Source organism: Lactuca serriola, chromosome 7 (assembly GCF_051521515.1).
Source record: "Lactuca serriola cultivar US96UC23 chromosome 7, Lser_US96UC23_V15, whole genome shotgun sequence".
In the NCBI taxonomy this organism is placed as follows: domain Eukaryota; kingdom Viridiplantae; phylum Streptophyta; class Magnoliopsida; order Asterales; family Asteraceae; genus Lactuca; species Lactuca serriola.
Genome location: NC_136414.1, coordinates 170,585,056 through 170,590,892, shown reverse-complemented (window position 1 = coordinate 170,590,892; position 5,837 = coordinate 170,585,056). Strand labels below are relative to the sequence as shown.

The following is a 5,837-nucleotide window of genomic DNA, read 5'->3' as shown; positions in this document are numbered from 1 at the left end:
AAATATATATTTTTATACATAGTTTGAAACCTGTATAACATTCTCATTAAATACCTATTCCACATAACAAATGAGGCACACCCACATAACATGTATTTCATAGAGAATAAATAAGATCTATGAGATAGAAGAAAGTGAATATACATTCACACACATAACAACAAAACTATACACATAACACGTATTTCGTATAAAATACTTCATAATTATGCGTTAGAAGAAAGTAACCACACACTCACTTGATTAGAAGATGATCGGACAACACTACGACTCGCAGAAGTAGTATTCTCCGGTAGATCTGGAAGATCTCTACAAAAATTGAACTTCTCGCGGGCAGAGCTTTGGCTCGGGAATCGCACTTCTCGGGATCTCGGGAGCGTAAAACTTCCTGCTTAACTTGGATATGAGACCTGGGGTGTCGGGATGGCTTCGGGGGGTTTACACGCAGAACTTCGGCACAAAAACAAGGAGAAATGAGCAAATAAGCCCGGAACCCTCGCATCCTATTTATAGGAGGCTGAAGCCTCGCAGTACGCGGGGCGTACTGCCTTACGCGGGGTGTAGGCCTCCGGAATCGTCACTGCATGCGTCATCCGAAGAACTCGAGTGCGAGGCGCGTCATGCTTCGCGGTACGCAGGGCGTACTTCGGATCAGGTTGCTGACTCCTTCGGATATACATCCGAATTAAAGATTAAATTTAAATCTTAATTAATTAATAATCTTCGGAAATTCATATCTTCTTCATACGAACTCCACTTTTGACGTTCTTTATAGCCACGCGTAGGTGAGACTACGCTCTACAACTTTCGTTTAGACTCCGTCGGCTAATTTTGACTTTTATTTTTATTATTTATTTTTAATAGGTCGGGACAGAAAATTTCGTTATAAATTCATAACTTCTTCGTCCGACGTCCGTTCACTACTAGAAAAAAGGCCTTTTACGACGCTCATTGCGCGTCGTAAAAGGCTCAGACGACGCGCAAATGCGTGTCAAGGAAGGCCCTGTCATAAAGAGAGACGACGCGCTTTTGCGCGTCGTCCATAGACGACGCGCATTTACGACGCTCATTTACGACGCGCATTTACGACGCTCATTTACGACGCGCAATTACGACGCGCGTTTACGACACGCAATGCGTATCAATGAAGGCCCTGTCATAAAGGAAGATGACACGCAGTCGCGTGTCGTAACCTTACGACGCGCGTGTTAATGACACGCAATGCGTATCAAGAAAGCCCCTGTCAAGAAAGGCCACGTCATAAATGAAGATGACACACATTTTTGCGTATCGTAAATTTAAATGTTTAAAAAAAATAAATTTATATATTTATTAATTTTTAAATTAAATTTGCATTTAATTTCTCATAATAGAAATAAAATACCATATACAAAAAATACAATCCATTGCATAATATAAAATAAAATTTCATACTCAAAAAATAAAATAAATTACACAAATTGTAATGTCATACAAAGAATCATTCAAATGTTAAACAAAAATAAAACATTGCTAACATGGGTTATACATTCCTATAAAACAAACAAATAATCATACAACTTTGTTTCTTACTGGAAAGGAATGTCAAACATGATTACAAGTCTCCCTTAATCTTGATTACTCACCTGCTTAAGTAGAATGTTGTTGTTGAGAAGGTTACCTAGCAACAGAGAAAAACACAACACCTCTCCCACAATCACAACATCATTTACAGAGAAAGGTTGTCAATTACTTTCATTAAGACTTTCATTCAATCACAAAAATATTAAATAAAAGGGTAAAACAGTAACTTACTTGTGATAAGTTGATCTCCCTTACAACAAACACAGCTAAAGCATTGAACAAGACCCTATTTCCCTCTTCTTTTAAAGTTTCCAGAATGTTTAGAATGCTCTCCTTACTCATAATATATAATCAATAATCAGATTGAATTATATATTATGAGTAAGTAATAAAGTACATGTAACACAATAAAGTATTATTAAGGAACTTATGAGTTCAAATATTATTTTTTACACTCAGATGCCAAAATATTTTATGTTATTCTTCTACAAGTTGAGAACCAACTCAAACATGAAAGATAATAGTCCATCTGGCAGCTTTTGATGAAATGGCAAATGAAATTTCTCAGAGATAGAATAATACCTGTACTATTAAAATGATGGCAACCACAACAGGTGGTCCAATAACTACAGCCAAAAACATGCCTTTAATCATGTCTAGAAAGAAAAGAAAGATTGTTTGCTGCAATCATAAATCCCATGTGTTACAAACTTATATCCAAATTTAAATTAAATAAAAAGAGAAAACTGTAAAAACAAATTATATCCAAGGTAATACACCATACAACAAAATAGCAAAGTCCATCAGTATTTTTCAAAAAAACACTGTTTTCTTAATTATTAGAACACATTAGGAAAGCTTTATACTCTTTGATTTAAGAAGCTAAGTAAACTATAAGAAATCCACAACAAAAAGAAACTATAAGAAATCCACAACAAAAAGATTTGAAACTTACCTGTCCAGTAAGAAGAGGGGTATCAGCAACAAGCTTGAAAGCAACAGGCCTTGGAGTACGCACAGGCCAAGCCTGCAAATAAAAGGTGCATCAAGTATAAAAGAGAACAGGGAAACTGATATTAAAAACAAGAACTTTGATCATTAGAATAAAAGAGAGAGAGAAAAATAGAGAGGGAAGAAATGGAATGGAATGACTGATTCCATTCCATTCCATTCTATATTCCAACCTTTACCTTGTTTTCTTATCATTATCAGTTGTATCTGCACCTCTTTCATTTCCTGCAAGATTTATAAACGAAGAATGGCATGTGATCGTGAAGATTCCTCATTTGCATCTGTTGTCCCTGTGATTGTAAATTAGTAAAAGCATAATATAAAAAACTGAAGTAGAGAAGTGACTTGTGTACTTGATAATATATTTCTCATTTAGACAAAACGGCTTGAAACAACCTGTTCTTCAATAGGAGTAACTTGACCAATGCAACGTTGATCTGTTGAAAGTTGTTCCTATGGAGATTGTAATTTCTTCATCAAGTAGAAGGGATTCTGCAACTGTAAATGGGATGTCATACCATGACCTCATGCCTTCGTCTAGTTTTATAACTCTTTGGAAAATTGTTATCTCAGAGGGTATATGGTTTGCTAATTTGTTTCCCACATGGACACGAAATCCAACCATTACTATGTTTGGATTCGAATTGGAAACTGTTACCTGGAATGGGAAAACACAAGGTATCAATCATGAATCAATACAAATAATTCAGGGACTGTTTCTTTTTTCTGTTATTTTCCCATCAAGTCTTGTATGGTAAAGTGGCTGAATGGTTAGCAACTATAAAACAGCCCCTAAGACCAAATGACCATTTTACCCTTACATCCCAACAAACAGATTTCATAATCATCATCAATTTTAACATGAGAGAAGTTGGTGGAAAAAATATTAAGGGCAAGTAGGGGAAGGGTTGGTGTTTTGATACACTAAGTTGTCCAGATTAAGTGGTTAACCAAGAAAGCCCATCAAGTCAAACAAAAAAAGTAAAACATAAATAGCATTGTAACAAAGCATACCTTGAACCCTGTAGGCGTAGCACTTTCAAGAAATCCTTCTTCTGTGGACCAAATCCAGGTCAAGGAATTTCTTCTGTAAATCTGGATTGAAATTAGGGCATGTGTCTCCAGAAAAAAGATCAACAAAGAAAGTAAGGACCTTCACATTAACCGATTCAGAGTTGCAATTATCCAATGCATCGAAAAAGACCAAAATATCCCCACACTGAGAGCCAAATCTGTCATCAAGTTCTTTTGAAAGATCTCGATCAGACATGAAAAACTTTAGCTATTGTGCCCTTGAAGGATCCTTTATGATGCTGTCTATGATATCAACAGCTTTGGAGACTCCACATTCATTAACAGAGCTATCAACACTTTCTCTTCTCTATCTTTTTGCTCGTTTTTTCTTTTCTTTCCCATTTTCTGTTCAGTCTTGTCGCGCACACACAAACACCATCTAGGAAGTAGGACGACGTTAGCTCAATGGTAAATTAATTAATATCTGTATATATATATATATATATATATATATATATATATATATATGTATATGTGTCTAATAGTACTGTAAGTGTCTAAAGAAAATGACAAATTATCTTATGTTTCAGATGGTGATGCTTACTGTGTATGCGTTCTTATACGGGAGATTATATCTCTGTTTAAGTGGATTAGAAAAAGCAATTATGAAATCAGCAAAGATGCAAGGAGATAAAGCTTTGAAAGCAGCCATGGCTTCTCAATCTGTAGTTCAACTTGGTCTTTTAATGGCGTTACCGATGATTATGGAGATCGGACTCGAAAGAGGCTTCAGAACTGCACTCGGTGACCTAATAATCATGAACCTCCAGCTCGCCGCTGTCTTCTTCACCTTCTCTCTTGGAATCGGTGTTCCGGCGAACAAAAGCTGGTAATCATGGTGGGAGGAAGAACAGGACCACCTCCGATCCACCGGTACAGTCGGTCGTCTGACGGAAATCCTCCTTTCTTTCCGATTCTTCATTTACCAATACAGTATCGTTTACTACCTCAAAGTCGTCCAAAAGGATAAATCAATCTTAGTGTACGCTCTCTCATGGCTCGTAATCGTTTTTGTTATCGCATTATTGAAAATCGTGTCTATGGGTAGAAAGAAATTCAGCGCGGATTTCCAATTAATGAGAGCCCAATCTAGTGGAGTGTGAATGAGTTTTTAGGGTATAATTAGGGCTTTTTCTAACAATTTCAACATCGAGTGGGAGATATGGTGGTTCCAGTAGGTAGAAGTGAGGGAAGAAGTAGGCAACAGTCAATGTCGGGAGGGGGAAGGAAGGAGCGTCCATAATTTGGGCAAGAGGGAAAGGAGAAAAAAAAGGAAGGCGGGATTTTTAATTTTTCAGAATTTCATTTCCCCCTACTGTTAAAGGATGGAACGCACGTTCCATTAAAAATTATAAAGCGACATCCTTAGACGACGCGCATTTTATTATAGGTGCCCTCCGTGTTTTTTTTAGACACTAATTTAAGGGCGCTCAATAATGCGTGTCTTCTATCCTTAAATTTTTTGAAGAGATGACATTTTTCTAATGTCACTATCCTTTGCGTAACATAGATCAATGAGTGTCGTATTTTGCACGTCGTAAAAGGCCTTTTTTCTAGTAGTGGTTCTTGCCTAACTTTTCGTCGTTTCGCTACTAACAACGAGATCTTCGATTATCGTTTAGATCACTAAGGCTAAATATCACTCTAACGTAAATTCACTTTTTACGTCATTCAACGTTGTGCCGGTTCTGTCGCGAAACTTCGACATGTCATAACTTCTTCGTTATAACTCGGATTTCGGCGTTCTTTATATGTATGGAATCCTTGTAACATATACTACAACTTAGTTAAGATTATTCATTCTAAATAATCTTTCATCAAAAATTCATTTTTTACGCCTATCGTCTCTAAATTGACTAGCCCTGATCTACGGGCGTTACAGCTGGTCACAAGAAGGTCTAAGAGGGTTTATGTTTCTTAAATAGTGATAACACCCAAAGTATTAGGGTTTACAAGTTGCGCGAGTATGCCCGACGTATCCACATGTGTGCCCAACATACACTTTTTCCGCTGTGACAGAATCGTTGACTTACACCTAGTGTACAAGGCTAGTACATCCAACGTAAGTGGCCAAACTACAATTCTAAATGACATGAAATGCTGAAAATGGAAGTACCTAGCAAGGGGTGTTACATCTGGGGAAAAAAAGTTAGAGTAGTGAAAGTTCTATTAAGTTAAAGAGTAGTATT

The 5,837-nt window shown here is 36.8% G+C and overlaps 1 long non-coding RNA gene across 2 annotated transcripts; it reads right to left on the bottom strand.

Annotated features, from left to right (window-relative positions):
* Positions 1-1,820: 1,820 nt before the first annotated feature.
* Positions 1,821-2,860, bottom strand: LOC145062935 (uncharacterized). 2 transcript variants are annotated; one of them, XR_013687786.1, is made up of 4 exons: positions 2,754-2,860; positions 2,519-2,590; positions 2,146-2,244; positions 1,821-1,900 (listed from the first exon to the last, which is right to left on the bottom strand). It is a non-coding gene; the product is annotated as an uncharacterized LOC145062935 (long non-coding RNA). The 2 variants fall into 2 exon arrangements; XR_013687787.1 differs by having other exon boundaries at positions 1,835-1,896.
* Positions 2,861-5,837: the final 2,977 nt, after the last annotated feature.